The following is a 21,803-nucleotide window of genomic DNA, read 5'->3' as shown; positions in this document are numbered from 1 at the left end:
CCAGAGTTTCGGGTGAGTTCGTTGTGAAACCTGGCCCCACCTTATCATGCGAATTCCTGAGGTCAGATGGCCCAGGATGTGAGTGGGCGTTAAGGCGTCTGGGAAGGGATCTCAAAACTGGATTATAGATGGCAGAGAGACACAAGAAGTGGAATCCTTCACTGCGCACATTAACGCTGTGGATAAAAACATCAAGTTCACCAGGGAAGACACAAAGGACAACTGTTTGCCTTTCCTGGACTGCGCTGTGCACATTGAAGAGAACGGCAACCTCTACATCGAAGTTTACTGGAAGCCCACACACACGGACCAGTACCTCCTCTTTGACTCCCATCACCCTCTGGAACACAAACTTGGAGTAATCAGGACCCTACACCACCGGGCAGAACATGTTCCCTCTAAGCCTGAAGGAAAAAAGAAGGAACACACACATGTAACGGAAGCACTCAAAACGTGCGGCTATCCTAAATGGGCGTTCTTAAAGTCAGCAAAGAGGCACAGAAAAGAAGACCAGACACCAGCGAGGGAGGATAGGAAGGACAGATGCAACAACATTGTCATCCCCTATGTAGCCGGTGTATCAGAAAAACTCAGGAGGGTTTTCTCCAAGCATGACATCCCGGTGCATTTTAGACCCAGCAACACGCTCAGACACAAACTGGTTCACCCGAAAGACAAAACACCAAAACACAGACTTAACAATGTGGTGTATGCGGTACAGTGCAGCGAGGAATGCCCAGACCTCTACATCGGAGAGACCAAACAGCCACTTCACAAGCGCATGGCACAACACAGAAGAGCCACCTCCACAGGACAAGACTCAGCAGTCCATCTGCATCTTAAGGATAAAGGACACTCTTTCGAGGATGCCAATGTTCACATTTTGGACAGAGAGGACAGATGGTTTGAAAGAGGAGTGAAAGAAGCCATCTATGTCCACTGTGAGCAACCATCTTTGAACAGAGGCGGTGGTTTACGACACCAACTCTCTGCCATCTATAATCCAGTTTTGAGATCCCTTCCCAGACGCCTTAACGCCCACTCACATCCTGGGCCATCTGACCTCAGGAATTCGCATGATAAGGTGGGGCCAGGTTTCACAATGAACCCACCCGAAACTCTGGCTGATTGGGACCCACACCCAGTTTCACACCTTGGCTCAGGCGATTAGAGGATCATCAGGGGGTCCTTTTGTCCCTCTGTGGGGGGTTACTCCCACTAGGTTTATATCTGGGATTCTCCACCATTTGACCTTAGAACTGAAGAAGCTTCTCGGATGAGAGGTGAAACGTCTTCAAGTAACTTAAAGAAGTCCAGACGCTTTTCTTTGCAGCTCCTTTGACATTAGCCTAACATGCATCTTTGGTCTGTGGGAGGAAGTACCTCGATAGAGCCAGACACAGGAAGAACATGCAAACTCCCCTCAGAGGAGAAGTTCCAGATTCAAGCCAAGAACCATCCCATCTTAACAAAAGCCTTTGTAGAAATTTAGGACAGACAACTTAGACTGAAATGGAAAGAAAGGTTTATCACTAAAAAAACAAATGCACCTAACACATTAAATCGTGATATATTGAGCATATGTATTTTGGCAAATGTCCTGTGTGGACTTCTCGATTTATTTAATGTAATAAACAGAAATGTCATATTTAATTTTTTGAGTTTTCTGCAGTGCTCTTTTAATTGCATAATTAGTTTTTGCTGCTAGGCGTCTCAGTGTGGGAGGCAGGTGCCATGAGGCACCTGCCTCCCACACTGAGAGATGTCCTTGGTCAGCAACAATTTTTAAGTGGAGTCTGTGTCAAAGAAGCATTCACATCAGTTCTAGGATTTCCAGGCTTTCCCAGCAGAACATTGGATTGTCAGTATTTTTAATGTTATGGCTTATCTGTGTAGGTTTAGAGGCTAATCAGTGACAGCTGCACTAAAATGTGTAATTCCCATTTTAACTGGCCAAACAAACAATCAGAACAAAGACAGCAAAGAAAAACAAGCTGACAAACTGCCTCACTGTGATCTATATGAATCCATCTGAGAGTGATTCTTTTGCTCTGATTTGAAGAGATGCTGGCAATGAACTTATTCTCCTCTTTGCTGTTTTTTTCAGGGAGAACAAACACTTTCAAAAGCTCAGCCACTACCATTTCACACCACTATTGTATCATCGCAGGATCTTCAAGTGAAAGGATTCCAAGTATGAAATGAGTTAAGCAGAAGCAAAGTGTAACGCTAGTTTTGGTACTGTGTGCTAACATCAGTCAAGCATGTTCATTAATTTTGTTTCCACTGTAAGTGTCCAATTGAATGAATGGATTTAATATGCGTTGTTTTAAAATATGCATGCAAGTAAAATACTAAAAAAAAAGTAGATCCAACCTTTCTCCTCCATTCAGATTATGTTTCCCTGACAAGAAACTGTTGAACACATCAAAAGGATGTTGATATGCATCTCATAATTGATGGCTATGACACAGTCAAAACACTGGGGGCCCTGTTTGTGAGGGAGGTACTGTATTGTGGAGTCTCAGCACTCAGGACGTATGGAGCTCATTTCCTGCAGGAGACCCGTCTCAGTCATGCTTGTGAATGGGACCTTTTATGAAGGGTGTGGATTAAACCAGGTGGTGAAATCTTGAAGGGGATGAAAACAAAGATTTAACTTGGAATCATTTTAGGTTTTTTTGCGTCCATTGTAAATTTATCAAGAAGGTTACCATGTATTTTACAAAGAAAAATAAAAGACAACAAGAGGATACAAACCATTTGTGACGACAGCTTACACCGCACAGGCAGATGAACAAAACTAAAGACGGGTTTTGGGGTGCATTGCAAATGAAAAAGAAAAAAAAATATAGGACAGGGAAGTAAAGTGGTGGGGGCAATGGGCTTTCCATCCCCGACATCATGTGGGCTGTACTTATGTGTGAGACTATACACGCAAACACACTAGTTTCATGATGGCATCATGTTAACCGAATTTGTCCACAGACGGAGAGACAGGCAGACAGAGGAAACACCCATGAAGTGCTTAACTTCAGTTTAAGGCAGTTCCCACTACATTAGGCATCATCAGGACCTCAATTTTACCAAGATAACACACAGATGCACACATGCACCAGAACAGACTCAAGACAAGGTGAAAACAATACCAGCCACTTTAATGGCTTCAACAAAAATACAAGTGAAAAGTGCAAAAGATCATCGAAAAGCTTACGGTGTGTTCACACCGAACGCGATAGACGCGACCAGAGCGTCAGGCTTACATGTCGCGAGCGTCAGGCTTACTATGCACGCGTCAAACGCGCTAGTTGTGCTACTTTGCGTTTGACGCGTGCATAGAAATATGTGCGTCAGTCTTTGTGTTGCATTTTGCGCATTCGCGCGTATCGCGTCTACCGCTCGAGTTGGAAAAATCTGAACTCCAGCGTCAATTCGCGTCGCGACAACCAATCAGGAGTCTGGTGACGTGGCTCTGACTTAGGTCAAAGGGGCCGGTCCAGCCAAAGCCCTTCATACTTCATTCAATATGGAGGGAAGGCTAATCAACGCCGTAGCAAACCACCCGGAGCTGTATGACACCTGTAGTTGGTGTCTAGGCGGGCGATGCTTGGACCGCCGCGGGACAGCAGCTCCTCAAACTGGGCGAGGGAAAGACGGTGGTACCGCTGAAAGCGGCCGCCATCCAGACGCAGCTCCTGGAGCAAATGGTGAAACTCACCAAACTGCTCGCTTCTGGAGGACCTGATGGACCCAGGTACAGCGAGGACGTCCTTAACACCGCTGCTCTGCTCTCCACAGTAAATAGAGAAGGGAGACTCTCTCTTCAAACGCTAGATCGACAGCTGTCATCTTGCAAATATACCGTCTGGCACTACGTCCTCCCACATTTCCGCTTCACGCGCATCAAAATTGCATATTTTGAGGCGCTAATAATTCGCATTGGACACGCGTTGAGGTGCGAATGTGCATGCGTCAAGCTAGGGGCGTCTGGTGCGTTTTGGTCGCGTCTATTGCGTTCGGTGTGAACACACCGTTAGACTTTGAGCTGTGTTATTAAAATTTATTTTAATCATCTTTATGTTTTTTTATTGTTTAAAAAAATCAACTGGATGGGAAGCTTTCAGCTGTTTGACCAACAGCTTAAAATCTATTTTAAGAGTCTCTCATTTCTGCAACTAACTGACAACTTGATTCATTAACTAATCGCTTCAGTTTTATAAGGTTGCAAATGAGGAATGAGTGAGTAACATTTGCTTTTGTGTAGTGCTGCTGAATAAAGTTTACTTTCCTGTAAGAAAAAGAAAAGACAGTATCTGAGCCTCCTGAGAAACCCAGCCTGCTTGGTACAGATTTAGAAGAAGGCCATAGCAAACTGGTCTTCCATAACTCATCGTATACTCACACACCTGTGACACACCTTTGACCGGCTGCATTGGAATGAAAGATGAAGAATCAAGGGTCTCCATGTCATATCTCTTTTTTTGTTAAATGTCCTTCTGCATCATATTTTCGCCTCACACACTCTACACAGAGCTCAGCACTGTGCAGCTTTCTGAATGTATCAATTATGCTGATGAAAAGGACAAATATCAAAGTGTGACCACCTCCTCTCAAATAGTTAAGCCACCCATCAAATGACAGGAAGTCACAGCAACTCAGGCTCTAACTTACCACACCTACATTTGGTAACAATTATAAGGCCATCAGTCAGATTAATTGGTGCCATGTTGTAGGGAACGAACAGTATACAATTCACACAGACGCCTCCCTCCTCCCATCCTCTTTATTCATTTATCTCCCTCTGTCTCGTACACTCAGTCACATACACTGTATATGGCTGCTTTTTATCTCGTGTCCAAGTTTACTTGAACTTAATTTGAAGAGTGGGATACATAAAAACCCAGACAGACACCAGTCTGGATGAGCCATGTGTTTTTGTATATTGATAATAGGGTAATGTGGCAGAACCTACAGTAGGTCTTATAATCTACCAATTAAAGTCGCTTTCTTGATAGAGTAATAGTCGGGTTACAGCGTGCCAGAGCTTCAGATGACAGGCATTCATATAAAAACATGCCATTAACTCAAAGAGAGGCCGTTTTCTTTCTTCTTTTTAATATTTCATCAGCTTTGCATTCAGTCAATTTCAGTCATTCAGTACCTTGTTAAACCTGACAGCTATGTCTCTATTTAAGACCCACACTCTAGCGATTTTATGAAATACATTTAATATGTTAGATAGTTCAAAGAACTACGATATTTCAGAGCATTATGTGAGTATCAATCAATTTCAAGCTTATGCTAAGCAAAGATGAGAATGAGTCTACTGAGGTCCTTTCTTCATATCAGCAGAATATTTTAGTCCTTGGATCTACTTCTTCATGAGGCATTCTTCAGTCTTCACACATTTCCTCTAGAGCCACAGAAGGCTTTACCAAACCTTTTAACCCAAAGGGAGTGTCTCCCCACAACACCTGTAAACAAGACTTTGTTGTTTAAAACTAGTGAAGAACCCCAAATTCATCTGCTCCTCTCTCGCCTGTGTTTTTGGGCTGCTATAGAGTTTCATAATATCAGGACAAATAGTGCCTGCTGCTGGAAATGGAATGTTCCACATACAAATGCACAGTCGCAGCTCTTGGCCAAAAACCATGAATCATCTGAATGTGGAGGAAAGAGGAGAGAAAATTTCAATAAGTGGGACCAGACATAGATAAACTCTCAAATACATCAAGGTGGATGTGGTAGAGAGACTGTCCAAAAACAGGAAAAGGAGGACAATTCTCCACTGCAAAGCAAAAAGTCATTGAGCTGTGTGCCTTCGCGCTGGAAAGATGTTCCCATTGCCTCAAGTTGGACTGTGTTAGAGGGATCAAAAAAGGTAACCTCCAGTGTAAATGAAAAACAGAGAAGTTGTACTTGTGTCCTTTTGCCGGACAACTTTATACAACGGACTGTTTGAAAAGTTTCTGATCAGTCATCAGTCTCTGGCTTATTCCTCAGTGTTTTTCTCTTTCATTTCAGAGTAGTTAATTTCATACCTCTCTCAAACTACACTGTCATTCCCCTTGAAAAACTCTTGAGACTCTTCCCACCTCAGCTCATCTGGTCTTCACTCTTTAAAAAAGTCCATTGAGAGTGCTCCACAGTGTGCTGCTGTGAACACAGCTGCTGTGTCTCTGCAGGTCTGAAGAAAAACAGCTAAAAACAAACAAATAAAAAATGGGTCAATAAGAGAATAAAAAAGAAGCAAAATGTTATTATATCAATAAAATATAGTATAGTAGTCATCAGTAGCCAAATAATACTAACATATAGACATAACGCAATCCATGTTTATATTCAACGTTTATGTTTTAGGTAATTTTTCCACTACATTTTTTTTTTTGTGTCCCGTTTGGATCTTTAGCCATCAGAATTGTTGTCTTAAGGCCAAGAAAGATGCCAAGTGGATTTATTTTACCAAGTGGATCATCATGGCCTTGCCATATTGGTCCATTTGATTGACGTTTATTATAATTATGAATTTATTTTATTTTCGGTTGCTACAAACGGGACAGACATGACTGGGGGATAGGACAGGGAGAAAGAATGAAAGAAAGAGAGGGAGAGAAAGAAAAAAAAACAAACAAAACACCTGGATCACCTGTATGGAGAAAAAAAACAGAAGAGAAAGCAAACAAAAAAAAGAGCAACATAATAAAAAAAACAGCACCATCACAATAAACTAGCTAGCAGTAGATAACAGTAGATACTAAATAATAAACGATATTGTGCAGCACGCAAGATAGACAGCGCACAATGTGCTTTGAGGCAGCAGCCAAGAAAGCTGTAGTCCGCGTCTGTGAACACCCGTGTGTACACCTGTGTGCATACCTGTGTGGATCAGCATGCTTGCATTCCAAAGGTTTCTCCATGTAACGATCTGCTAGGGAGTGTGGGGAGCCATAGCCCCGTCCTCCAGGGTATGAAGCAGGTATGGAGGAGATCCAGGCCCCAGACATCCAGAGGCCCCAGAGTACAAGGACCCGAGGAGGACCACCAAAAGGGGGGGAACTGTGCCACCCTCCTGGGAAGAGTCGAGTAGAGCCCCAAACGAGGGGTCACCCAGCAGCAGAGGCCAGAGGGGGTTGCAGTGGCGTGCCCGCGGGCTCTGCCGGCAGCCAGCTGTGCCAGAGAGGACCGAGCTTCAGGCCCAGAGGCCAGAGGCCTGAGGGCCTCCCACCCCCCGGAAGGAGCCCAGCCGGGCCACAGGCGCCAGGCCCCGCCAATCGGCCACCAGGAGTGAGCCGGTACATACATGAGCGTCCAGTATGTACTACGTTATATGTTTAAAGTGACTCTTCATGTGTCTCTGCGTGCTTTGCTTTATGATTCATGTGAAACTTTTATTCTTTTCACAAAGCAGGAAAAGTCTTCTTGCTTTTAAAACAGCCTGTGGGGATTTTAAAAGTCTACAGTCACATAAGACCTGTGAGAAATTAAACACAACCTTATCCGTAGAGGCTGGAGTAGCAGTCAGGTGCTGCTAATCAAGTGCACTTATTTAACTGACCATCAGCAAGTGTGGCCATTACTTTAAAAGTTTGCTGGTCTGGAGGATTCACGTGTGTTAACACAATGACACGATATTCTCAGTGGAGAAAATGCAAAAAACCCACGAGCTACATCTCAGAATCTCCGTCTATGAAATCTAGAGAGAATGAAGAATTGAAGTAAAATTTCCTAAGCGTTTGGATTACCCAGCTCACACTTGAGTACGATACTGATGACATTTATGAGACTCTTGCACCAATGGCCAATTTGGCCACAGACGGTGTTTGCGCAGGATGGAGTCCCGCCGTAAATTTGGTGGTGGAAATCCTTTGGACGCTGTCTGTTGCAGTTCTGACATTTGCAGCTCTCTCACTCCAGCTGAATCAATAAAAGCCAACACTGTCACAATGGTGCACTCCTGACCCCCACCCACAAACACACATACACAAAGACAAATAGATGCTTAGTCATGCAGGCAGACAGTGGCACAGACACACTCACAGACTCTTCCCAAATGCGTACATTCCTCACACACGAATGAGACTCTCGACTCCTTCCTCGGCTCTGTGCCCTCTTAAACAGCAGTCGTGTTACACAGTTTTGTTATCTGAGTGTAGCTGTGCACTTCACTGATACAACACTCAGTTTCTGCAGAGAGGTGCTGACATCACATTCAGCCATACAGATAAATGTAAACCTTTACATTTACATGGGGTGGCTGTAGCTCAGGTGGCAGAGCAGGTCAGCCACTAATCAGAAGGTCGGTGGTTCGATCCCAGGCTGCCTCCTGGCTGCATGCCAAATATCCTTGGGCAAGATACTAACCCCGTGTTTGCCTACTGGTGGTGGTCAGAGGGCCCGGTGGCGCCAGTGTCCGGCAGCCTCGCCTCTGTCAGTGCGCCCCAGGGCAGCTGTGGCTACAACGTAGCTTGCCATCGCCAGTGTGTGAATGTGTGTGTGAATGGGTGAATGACTGAATGTAGTGTGAAGCGCTTTGGGGTCCTTAGGGACTAGAAAAGCGCTATACAAATGCAGGCCATTTACCATTTACCATTTACGACCCTCCAAGTTATACTGGCTAAAAGCAAAAAATGAATTTATAACTTTGACTTTTTAAATTATTTTAATGCTTCTACATTTATTGACTTTGAGGCAAAAAAAGTATATTTTTTAGAATGAGATCAAATCTGTAGAGTTAGGTTATAACACTCTTACCTACAGAGTAGGGAAAAAACATCCTGTCTTCCTTCTCTCACCCCAACCGGTCACAGCAGATGGCCCCGCCCCTCCCTGAGCCTGGTTCTGCCGGAGGTTTCTTCCTGTTAAAAGGGAGTTTTTCTTTCCCACTGTCGCCAAAGTGCTTGCTCATAGGGGGTCATATGATTGTTGGGTTTTTCTCTGTATGTATTATTGTAGGGTCTACCTTACAGTGTAAAGCGCCTTGAGGCGACTGTTGCTATGATTTGGCGCTATATAAATAAAATTGAATTGAATTAAATTTTACTTTGTGTCACTTTTTAGTGAAATTACTTATTTATGGAAAAAGTGTTAATTGTTTTTTTCTATAAACCTGCAATATTTAGAGTTACAAAAACAACAACAAAAAAAAAAAATGTCATAAATAGTGCCTGCAACATATAACATATATCAAATTCAAAGCAAACAAAGAACATAGGTAACATGTTCTCTAGAATATCATCAATTTAAAAGCATAAATTAATGCAGAGTTGACGTTGCAAGCACTTTGGAGAAAAAGGATGATGATGCTATTGATGTTATTAAGTCCAAGTAACAGCTGAGATAGTTAAGTGGAAGCCTGTTAATCTGGAGCTCCTGTCTTTTGCATGCACATCTTCTATTTTTACCTCTTTTAAAATGTTTGTATTGGAGATTTAGAAAATGTTTTTTGTGCAGTTTATTCATTTTACCGAAGGTGTATTCTCATTTTACCAAATTATATTTCTAGTAAAGTGGCAAAGTTTAAAGAACAAAGAACATTTCACACTGAAGCATGATCTGAATCTCAGGACTCAGCTAAAAATCATTTTGGGCAAAAGACTCATGGGGAGACTTTGATGAGCTCATCTAACACATTCAGTCAGGAAAGCACGGTATAGAACCGATGTGAAAAACATACTGTAACAGCTCACACTAATCTACCTGTTTTGTAAAACGATGTGAGTGTATTTCTCTATCTGCCCTTTTCCTGCCTGTTCCCAGGTCTGACTCTGTAATCTGTGTGAAAGCAGGCCACATGGCTCTGTATCTCGTGAGGAGATCCCTCTGTGTGGCTGCTCATTCTTTTCAGCAGAGATCTAAGCCTCTCAGGAATGCTGAACTCTCAGACTGTGCATGAGTCCAGTTAGACATTGTGTGTCAGCTTGTGTGTGCCAGTTTTTGTTTTTTTTTACCTGTATGATATTCTTTAACCATTCATTCTCATTAGATATTAGTGTATTTACTGTGAAGCAAATAAGGTGTGAAACACAGCCCTGACTGTATTTCAACAAATTGCTCAGGGTATATGACGCATAAAGCTTTTCTTAACAAGAAAACAACATTGTTATTCAGACTCCTGGCCCTCCTGGACTTTCAGAGTCTTACAGAATTATGTTTCTGAGTCACACGTGGTGATCTCTCAAATGGGTCCAGTTGAACTCATTAACCTTGAGGCGGGTGAAATGGGTCAATTCGTGCACTACAAAACATTTGCACAGAGTTTCGCTTGTACTGAAGTAGTACAGGAATCCGAGTATGACTTATATCCATAAACCAAATGACAAAACTGATTGCGTTTCATTTGAAACTCCACATTTGACTGGAATTCCCCTTTTACATTCCTTAACACCTTTCTTCTTCTTCTTCACTCTCACACAGTTTTATGGAAATGTAAGATTTCAGAAATATTTCATCTGAACCAATTGCAAAATAAAATAAAATAAAATAAAATCCCTAATATCTTTCTTTCTTTCTTTCTTTCTTTCTTTCTTTCTTTCTTTCTTTCTTTCTTTCTTTCTTTCTTTCTTATTATTAACAATAACTGTCCAGTAATATCACATACTCTGCATAAAAGTTTTCTGGATATTAACCAATTTCTACTACTGTAAGTATTTTTATTTTGTAAGTATACTTGATTCTAAGACCTATACTTGTAACATCCAGCATAGTACTACATAAACCTAAACTTTGTTAATTAGCAGCAGGTCAGACTGCTGGAGTTCTCCTCAGGCTTTAAGCAGTTCAGTCCCCCTCTCATCTATTTTTTACCCACCAACCCAGACTGAGCGGATGGGGTGGAGGTCTTACTCTGGCACCTCAGGTATGTTATACAGCACTGCACACCCCCTCAAATTATACCTTCCCTCATTCCTCTTGCCATTACTCCTCCTCCAGGTCTGCTGCCTTGCTTTGAAGCCTCGGTCTCCTCAATAGCCTTTTTGAGCAGGACTGTTTTATCTATGAACACACTTTTTTCAATTAAAATAGGGTGAAATGTTGATGGTGGGCAATTTCCAAAAGCAGTGGAAGTGTGATCGGAAGAAAGGGGAACAGAAGGTGGAATGAAAACACGGGTGATGGAGGAGAGTGATATGAGGGAGAAAACAGGGAGACAGAAAAGAGGAAAGGTGTGTGTTTGTGGGTGTATGTGTGTGAAGAGGCTGTGCAGTGCTTTGTGGTCCCCTAAGGTGGGTTCAGTGGCAGCACATGGTGAGAGGTTGGACTGCGTGCTCCCTCCCTAACACACTAACACAATGGGGCTCTGTGTGGTGAACTTGAGGAATGCTGAGAGATGGCAGGACTGTGGAGAAAGAAGGGAAGAGGGGGTTTGGGGGGGGGGGGGGGGGGGGAGTGAGTTAGGGAAGGGCTAGATGCTGGTAGCTGATAGGGAATAAAGAGTATGAGATAACAATAAAGAAGAATACTTGGCAATATTGCAGTAATGTGCTTCTCAAGTGTTAAACTGCAGCTGGCTCAGGACTGACTGCTGCCATTAACTGTAGTGGTTTTAGACTTTGTTCCTTTCACACTATTATTTTTAGATTTCTAGAGTTTATTCTTAGATAGTTTCAGGAGTGTGAATGCTTTTTGCATGTCTCAAAATCTCCTCTAAAGGATAATTTGATCTGAACTGAAGAAAGAAAAAAATGAGATAGATGACCCTCTTTTCTCACTAATACTGCTATAGTGTCTTTTAGAAAGACATATAACCCCTAATATTCATTGGCATCTGCTCTGCGACCTGTTCATTCCTAAATGCAGGATACTGTATGTGACTCCCACTGACTCGACCTGAGCTACTCTCACATGTCTGCATTTGGACAGCAAACAGACTTTAGGAAGCTTATTTGGGAAGCTGACAGGTTAAAGATCATCTAATGTCCAAACCGACTGTTGACTCTTTTCAACATTTTGTAAAAAAGAAAACGCTGCTGATTTAATATATGTCTGCTATGAGAGCCACCGGTGGATGACTGATCTCATAAAAAAGTTTTTAAAAAGAGGAAGAAATGGAGAAATAAAGGTGCTTCTGCTGAAACAGAACGTCTGCAGTGTAATTTAGGAAGGATGATTTCAGCTGTGTGTGAAGGTAAGGAAGAAAAGGCAGGGGGCATCTCTCAGAAATGAACAAACTGAGCGTGTTTATTAAGATGAAGCGAGGCTAGGTAAGTCATGGTGGAGAGAAAGAAAAATATAGAGAAGGAAAAAAGGCAGGAGAGGTGATGGCCAGTTTGTTTACAGGCTCCCCTACACTGAGAAGGCTCCAAGGGTCTTACAGGAGAGTAGGACTCCTGAGCCACACAGGCTGGTTTAAATGTGTGTTTAAATTGCTCACATAGGAGATAATAACCGACACCTGGAAATGTAAGACAAAATCTGAAATCAGTCAAAGAAAATATATTAACAGGAAACATTTGAGAGGAATTTTTTTTATTTTATATTCTGAATCATACTGGGCATATCAGAGCAAGTGGTCATATAAGCTTTGCTCAAACAGCTTCCATGCATTTAAAAGCTGTCTGATAGGTCAAGTCCTCACTCACAGTTAAATGTTATCATCTTTTCTTTCTGTTTTATTGGGATCCGTCTCAAAATCACATGATGGGAAAGATCTTAATTTTGCATAGGCCAGTCTCACAGTTAAAAATAATTAAATATTGCTTCAGTAGTGTTTTCACTTATTTCCATGTTTTTATTTAGGGTGCCCGGCCTTATCTTTATTGTGTAACTGAATTTATAGTCACGCTGACAACTGACAACAGTTGACATGAGAGAATCCAGTGAGCTGTAATTTCACCATGTGTTCACCAGACTACATTTGCTGTGGTTCTGCTGCACAGATCTTCAGTTTGCATGTTATACACATGTAAATGCAGTAAAGCTTTCATTTCTTTATCAGATATACAGTAATTGGAGGAAAGGAAAACTCAGCTCTTTCTCTCCATTTCAAAAAATAGACATCTGGAAAATCCCAAACTTGCTTTTGTGTGCTAGAGGTGGAGGAGGAGCGAATTAAAGAGGCTTGCATTCATCATATTATAGACACATCATCCTTGATATGATTCTTGGTAGAGATGTACTAATTGTATTTCTCATTCTTCCTCCAGAAAACCCAAAGAAGAAATTCTTACTGGTCTTTTAAGACATGGATAAAAAACAAAACATGGTTTTCTGCAAACCCTGATTGTTCAGTCAATCAGTCACTCCATTTCAGCAAATAGATTTCTGTGAGGACAGTGTGAAATTTCAAGTCTGTGTTGCAAACAGGCAGAGTTCCTTTTTTTGTTGTTCTTGGCACTATGAGGCAAATCTCACTTATCAACTCGTGAAATATGGATGCCTGTAAAATGCCCCTGGCGTCATTTTGACTGTATGTAAGCATGAACCTGTGCCTGAACATAGCCTTTGATGGCTTTTGTCCATAAGCTGCTGGTCAAGTTCTTCCCATTGCACAGAAATTGCCCCAGCCTCTTTCTATATATAGTGATTTTGTTCAATTTTGCTAACGTGGTGCCACCAAAAATAACTAAAAGCCACTTTGTAAATGAGCTCAGCTCCAGCTGAGGGGAGAAATATGAGATCAGGGCTACTTAGAAAACCAGGAAACGGGTCACTGGGCCAACTAAGAGGACTACCTGCATAGGTGGACAAAGAAACAGTGTTCTGGAATATTCCGCCCATGTGGTGGTGATAACTCTTAAATAGATAAAAAGAAAACCAAACATATCATGGAATATTTGCCTTGTGGCTGGAGTTACTCACAATGTGTGTTCGTGAATATGAATCTTTTACACAGAGAAGCATGTGTGAGGGGTGGAAATAGTAAAACACAGTGTTTAATTTTAGTAGACTGGAATGATTGGGCTGTGCGACGAGTGCAACTCATAGCCACATGAAGCGAGACTACGTGCATCATGGTGAATGCTTTGTGTGTGTGACTGTATTTGTATGTATGAACAGGCAACATGCATTTATACCAAAAATTAGTGTAGGGCACAAATTAGTTTAAAATGGCAGACATTCAGATTAAAATGCCCCCTTGTGGGAGAAATGCATGCCTGCCCAGTAAAGGAGCAGCAGTACTTTAAGCTGATTATAGTGCACCATTAAACAACATGAATCAGGATTTGAACATTCTTGCCAAACAACTGTGGAGTGTCTAAAATGGCAGTGCTGGCATTATCATCTGTTTTTAATGAGCTTATTCCAGAATAATGGACTTACTCTCACACAGAAGGCTGTATTAGAGTCACTGTAGGTAATGGAGGAGAGATCTGCTGAATTGAGGTTATGCTTTGGTACATTTCTGCATCCACATCTCTGTTCTTCCCCTGTGGGACCACAGCCATTCATACTCTTATACAGTATAGGACTGTTCTGTGACCACCACTCCCTTACTAACACATGTTTTAGCACCACATTGTGCAGGTATAGTATTTTTTTTAGCATTTTTGGACTGAGCATGCTTCATTGGCATGTGGCAAAGGTCCAGTGAATACCTTTGGAAATCAGGTGAATAGCTGTTCTGTTCACCTGTGGTAAGGCACACCGGACCTTCTCCAGTAACTTGCATGCAACAGAGAGATGAGACGACAGAAAAGTGCACAGAGTGCAGAAAGGAGTGTGGATGAGCTACATTTCTTTAAAACATTAGCCTGATAAATAACATAAATGACACTTACTGGGCTGATTATTTTTCAACTGACTGCTGAATAGACTCTGAATCTGGATGTCTGACTTTTGGACTAAAAAATAAAAAGTTACAGACATGATTAGCCAAGATAGCTAGTGTTATGTCTACCTCATGTGTTGGTAATTAAGTTTTTTCAGTATGTAGAGGCTTTGCTGTGCACATGATTATTGTCTCAGGAAACAGCACGCCTGGTCTGCTGAGCCCACTTTTGTTTTCAGTTTGGCCTTGTGTCTTCAGAGGAGGAAGGGCTTAGATGTGAAACAGTCGAGTGGAGGGATGACATACATATCCTCCCATGTTTTGGTTCCAAACAGTGAGGGAGCGTAAAAGAGCTGATGAAGTCGGTTAGGGTGCCAGTTGTGATGACTTTACCCCCCACTTGGAAAAATTCATCCAGCTGCTGGTTTAGTGTGGGAGTAGGGGGTCAAATTCCCTCTCCAGCAGATTTATTTTGAATAAATGAGCTAGGATTTTTAAAAAGTCCTTCTCTTTATGATGTTTCCACAGGTAAATGTCTGTTCTGGAGCAGAAGCTTTTTATGACATTGCACAAACCCTTGCATGAAATGAAGGTTGGGGAAGCAAACGATGCTCTGTTTGCTCCCCCAAACAGATGAGTGCAGTACAGCAAACGTTTGACGAGAGCCTTACTTACACTCAGGAAAATAAAGCATCTTTTGTGCAGCTGTAAGACTGCTTCCTCTGTCATAAACGTACCCATTTTTATTGGATTTACTCCATTTGCAAGATGAATATACTCATGATTATACTAAATGTTTAAAATAACAGTATAAAATCATTTTTTCATGGCATTCTGCTGATCATTCAATGATATTTCATGATATTATTTAAAGGAATAGTCATAGAATCTGGCATGCAATAGTTAGACATCTAAAAATGTATCCGTGTTTAGTGTAAGCCCAGTACCCCAGATATCACATTTGACGAAAATCACTGCTTGTGGAAAAGTTCAACTCAACTTCTAACTGTCTCTACACCTTTTTCTTTTTATTTCTTCCAACGTTACTTTTGTTTTGTTTCGCTGTCTGCTCCGCTTTTACTGACCCAGTGTGGTGTTCATACTTCTGACTTTCTCTTTTCACATTTTTTGAGGTATGGTTAAACAGTCTGCACAGGAATTTCAAACACAACACATAAACAGTTGTGTTTAACCACTGTGTAGCACACATGTGACAAAAAGTATTATGCAGCTTTACGAGTTTTACATTTTAATTATATCTAGGTTCACTATAATTACTGAATCACTTAGTTATGCGGTCTGTTCAGAATGAAAACAGCATTACTTTTGTGACCGAATCTCCGACTGTCACTGGGTTATTTCAGTAATTAAAAACTGGCTCTTTGTGTCCCACTGAACACTTCATGTCTGGACAATTACTGCTTGCTGTCTAGATTGTGAGGTTTCATAACAATAAATGGAGCACAAACTGAAAGTAAAAGGTCTGTGAATAGAATCACTGAACAAAAGCTGGGGTCATGAGTAAAACAATGACTTACATTACTGTGCAAAAGGCTTGAACCATGCCTCATTGTTTTATATCTTGGGGACACAGGTATAGCAATCTATTGAAACATGCACACATAGAAAGAAATACAGTATATAAGGCAAAAACAGAGTTTGTACAATTCTAACAAACTTGAAAGCCAGTATTTGATATGACCACCTTTATTCTACAACATAAAAAGTACACAATCTGGTCCTTTTCTGCGTTTATAACTCCATCGATTCTGACAAGCTCTCCAGGACCACTGCCTGAAATCAAGCCCTAAATTGTGACAGAGCCTCTATTGTGTTTTACAGATGGCTGTAGATTCCAAATTTGGATTCATCACTCCCAGTGGTTGCCACTGATTTTCAGTCCAGTTCTTATTTAATCTGGTATACCTCAGCTTTTCCCCTTCCTTATAAATTGCTTAAAAACAGCCAGCCTCCCAATCCGTTTCTGATAATGTATCAGGGAAGAGAAGATGGAGAAAAGCCAGAAGCACCTCTTGTCCTGAGTCAGCTCTTTGTTTCGTAAGAGCATCGCTTTCAGATACCTTTCATCTGCTGTACTTTTAAGGACATACTGTGCTCAGAGTCTTTGGCTTTTGGGAATCCCCTTGTTGCTACAAAAATGCAGTTTTATTCCTGTTAAATTATTTTTCCATATTCACCTAAAAACAGGAACAAATTACGTGTTTTTGTAGCAGGCTGCTAACAACAAAGTACCTAAAAATATAATTGGTTCTTTACTAATTTGAAATCACAATCATTACCCACCCCGGCTACCATCTTTTTAACCTACTGCCCTCTGGCAGGTGCTTCAGATCCATACGGGTCAGAACAAACAGACTTGGAGATAGCTTCTTCCACAAAGCTATCACCATACTCAATTCAAACTTGTACAAAAGTAATTTGCACTGAAAAATCTGCACTGACCACTGCACCACTAGACACTGTGCTTAAAATTGTCCATGTCATCATTCTCTGGCTGTCTGTCTGTGTCACCCAGTGCTGTGTATTTATATTATGTGTATAGTTATATTATTGTATAGTTTTTTTACAATGTGGTAAGCACATGCACACTTTTATAGAGCTGTTTTAAATCTCGTTGTACTGTGTAGAATGACAATAAAAGCTTTCAATTCAATCCAACACCGGTGCATCCCTTGAGTTTGGTGACTTTTTGCGCTTGAATGATTCATAGGTCAGTATTAAGTCACTTAACACACACACAAAAAAAATCCTCTGAAAATGGTCAGGTAGAAGGACTGGACTGAAAATGTTTGAAAAAATATAAAGAACCAAGTGCCAAAAAGACATTTGCAGTCTTTTCTGATATTTTTTAACATTCAGTTTAATATTCGCATAAACTTGTATTTTGTCTTAGCCTAGTGAGTTTGTTTTTTTCAGTGCCATTTGTGTGTCTTTCATGATGAAAGACTTTTCATCCTCACATTACTCGCGTTCTCTACAGAAAGCTCTCTATACATGAATCCTTTAGGTCATCGATGTGGAACTACGCCGTCCTCAGGTAGCTAAAAGTCTGTATTGTGAAGTGTTCACCTCATTCACACAGGGCACGCTTTCAGGCTACAGAAAACAGGGCTGTGTCAATACTGGCAAGACAAGGTCCTGATTTATCCAGGGGTCTGACGCACTAGAAATAGCTGCATTACCACTTTCCAGGCCTATCTGAAATTTCTGCTTCTCCCGAAAAATGACTTACAGTTACATTAATGAGAAGCCACTTACTGCACAGAATTTCCGTAGGTGTATTATGTGAGTAGGAACGGCAAAGGAGAGAGGCTTACAGCTCAGGGCAAAGGTACAATGAATAGTAAGGGTTTATGTGGCTCATGGGAATGCCTTTATGAAAACTGCTACATTAATCAACTTAACGAATGTGACGCTGTCACTCTGCATTTTTACTTTACTGCACTGAAGAGAGAAGCTTTGAAAAGCTTCTGAAGAAACTCAAAAGCAGACATCACCGCCTGTAATGTACTGAGCGAGTTCTGTTGCAGCCAAAATAACAATTCAACATCCATCCAGAAATCTCTCCTCACATTTCGTAAAACAATCCAATACAGTTGCTGAATTCCAAACTTTTTCTTCTTTTGTTTTTCCCAGAATTCCTGGCTCTGCAGTTTAATTACAAGCTTGGCAAACATGAACCCTAGTTTGGCTGTATTTTGAAGCAAAGAAAGATTTATGAAAAATTCAGTGACAAGTAAATGCCAGAAATCGCTCATTCTCATCTGACAATGTATCCTTTCAAATTAGTCTACAGTCAGTTATGCTGCCAAGGTTTTGCGGATTGGGACATCTGCACGTTGTTTGTGAGTCGTATGGGTAAGATCAAGTTTCCTGGCAGCCCATCATCCCATGTGCAAACTCAGACAGTCCAATTCAGTAGCAACTGGGCTTTTTTTCTCTCGAGTATTACAGGTGCTGCATGTTTCATAGTAAATACTAGCAAAAATGTTTTGTTGTTAGTGGCATTTGCTTACAAAGACATGAGGAACACAGGTTGATTGACATGATAAAGTTACATTATGTTTGCTTTCTATACCTGTGCTCATGCCAGTGCTCTTCTGGTTGGCTGGCTCAAGCCTTTCATTGGAGTTTGCATGCTTTCACTTTCCCCTGGGTGTTCCACTTTCCTCCCACAGTCCAGATACATGCATTCTAGGTTAAATTACTCAAAATTGGCCATAGGTGTGGATGCAAGTTATATAAAGTGCATGAATAGGCTTCTAGAAGGGTAAATTTGGCTCATACTGTAAATCTTTAGTGGTTGATGAGATTAGAAACCATAGAAATGCCAGTTTACTGTTGAAAATTCAGTTACACAGAATGTTTCTGAATACTGGAGATTGTCTTTCACATAGTGCACCACGGGGAATTGAAAACTCAAGCTATGCCAATTTTCAGTCAATGAAAATAAAAACCCAAACTATGGATGGTGATTTTAGGAGCCAAGGAGCAAATAAAGCTTTTCTGCTGAAGTTGTGATCAGGAGACAGAAATGCATAAAACAATTGAAAGGGAACAACAGCTTCACATGGAGAGCAGCTCTGAAATGTAGTCCACTTGACAAAACATTTGTGTACTGCACATATGGTACAATTTGTCACCTTGTGTTGTCACTGTTCAGTTTCATTTTTTGCCCTTTGTGTGCTGCCATTGGCCAGTGCTCATGCCTCATTCATATTAAAACCAAACCATCCATACGAGCAGTGTGCTTTTGTGCCTCCTATTTGTGTACTGTGCCTGATTGTGAAGCAGACTGCTAATGATCAAAGTCTTACATAGGTTTTATCGGGAGAAAACAGTCAGCCATTCCAGTTCAACACCTACAGCAACTTGGATTACTTCCAGAAATTAATCAAGTGTCTTTTGAGAGGAATACTGCCATGCTCTGCAGCACATCTGAAGCTCTGACAAAACAAAACACTTTTGTTTCTCTTTGGAAAAAAAGGGGAAAAAAAAGGAAATGCAAGACATGAAACTGGAGAAAGGAAACAAATTCTCTTTTATCTATTGTCTCTCTACATAAACTGAGCATGATCTCTGTGTTTATTCTGGATGAAGCTCTAACACACTAAAAATATCCCACAATAACTCTTACATATAGAGAAAAAAAATTCCTTTCTGCAAGAAAGACATTAATCATTCAGCATATACTGAATTCATATTTAGGTCAGCTTGTATTTTATTTTATGTTTTACAGAGTTGTCTTTACAACTATTATGTTTAAAGTCTGGTTTAAAGTTATGATTTAGAGAATTAGTTGAATTTCTTGTCATATTTTACAATGTTCTTGAGGAAAAGCTCTCCGGGCTTTATGAAGGTATTTCAATAAGGAGAGATAATTTCAAAGACCTGAACATGAATTATTGAGCTAGAGAAATTAATTTATTTGGCAATTAGACTCCAATGATCCATCATGGCAAAACAGAATCCCAGCAGTGATCAGACTTAGAACAGGACCCACCAGAGTCTAGAGATGCTGGTGGTGGTGAACATGAAGACTGAAGCTTGGATGGAGCTCTGACTGAGGTGTCTGTGAGGTGGACATGAGGAGGAGGTGGGTTGCATGAATGAGAGACTGAATTGGAGAATGACGAAGAGTATAGATTTAAACCATGGAAAGTGGAGACTGATTGGCTCAAATAAGGCGGGGAAGAAGATAAGTAATGATGTCAGTATTGAGATTGACAGAGTGGGAAAGTGGTAGTGATGTAAAGAACAGAGAAACAGCCTAATGTCCAGATGAGTGATTACAGATCTTCCTCATTGAACTTATTCATAAGCTTCATTTCAGGTTTCCACTGTTGTGTCCACACATAACAGAAAATTCAACCAAGAAACAATTTTAAATTGTATCTTTGTATTTTGGTCAATCTGCCACAAAATTCCTAATTTGTTTCCATTTCTTTGACTGAATCTATGAAAGGTTACATAATTTGACAGATGTAGAATAGGGTTTTTCTACCAATAAGCTATTTCCCAAATTCTATTAGGCAAAAACTTTGCCTACTGGACAAGTGGAGACAAAATAAGAAGTGATATTAAAAAACTACAGCTGGTGAACAGTATCTGGAAGTCATGTCCTTTAGTAGAAAAAAACTTCAGCAAAGACCTGACACGGCACCTGAAGGATGCACCTGCCCCATCAGAAATCCTCTCAGTGGAAGGTTGAAAAAGGAGTCATTCTTAAGGAAGGGAAAAAGAAGGGAAAGGAAAAGGCTGAGGCTAAAAATCAGGTCTTGAGTTATTAATCTCAATCATCATCAATATGTATGGAGTAGGTCAGGAGAGAGGTACAAGAGTGTCAACGGCCATCTATAAAACACAGAGCAGATTCTATCATGTTTTGGGGATGCCATCAGGAATCTTGTCAAAAGTGATGGAATAATAAACATGGGAAATTACAGTCAGATTTCAATCCACACTACAATACCATCTGGAAATCTCATCTCATTTGTCAGCACAACAATGTTCTCAAACACACAGTCGGTGCAAAAAATGCATAACTGGATAGTAAAAACACAAAGTGGAAAAATATCAGTCTATTGGCCTCCCCAGAGCAGATCGTGACAGAGAGTGGAACAAAAAGGCAGAAACATCCAAAGAAGAGCTTTGAATGTTCTTCAGGTTTAGGCTATATTGAATGATAAAGGCAGCCATACCAAATATTGACTCCTTAGAACTGTAAAAGATGTTTTTGACTTCATGTTTCCAGATTCTCGTTCATGCTTGCACGTTTTAAGAAATTGCCACACCTATTTCCTATTTTTCTGTTTAAAAAATATATAAAGGAGGAATGGCTAAAGACCTTTGCACTGTAGTGAATATTACATTTTTATAGTACTTATTATTGGCAAAATATTTGATATGTATACATGATATGCGTCCATCACACCTTTTGCCAAATCATCAACTTCTAGTCTTATCGCAGTCTTATATTTTAAAACCTAGCGGATCATATGCTTCGTAAGTAACTGGAATAACAGCTTCATGCTGTAAAAGAAGACATCATCCAAAGAAAACCTACACTCAAAGT

The 21,803-nt window shown here is 40.8% G+C and overlaps 1 long non-coding RNA gene across 1 annotated transcript in view; it reads right to left on the bottom strand.

Moving 5' to 3' along the window:
- Window positions 1–6,001: 6,001 nt before the first annotated feature.
- Window positions 6,002–21,803, bottom strand: part of LOC309706290 — a 32,248-nt gene continuing 16,446 nt past the window's right edge. Inside the window, exon 3 of the long non-coding RNA XR_014276709.1 lies at window positions 6,002–6,201. This is a non-coding gene — a long non-coding RNA (uncharacterized lncRNA). The remainder of the gene's footprint in view (window positions 6,202–21,803) is intronic.

Source organism: Aulonocara stuartgranti (assembly GCF_965226115.1).
Source record: "Aulonocara stuartgranti genome assembly, chromosome: 5".
Taxonomy (NCBI): Eukaryota; Metazoa; Chordata; class Actinopteri; order Cichliformes; family Cichlidae; genus Aulonocara; species Aulonocara stuartgranti.
The sequence above is the reverse complement of the archived record's forward strand: the minus strand, read 5'-3'. Positions and strand labels throughout refer to the sequence as shown.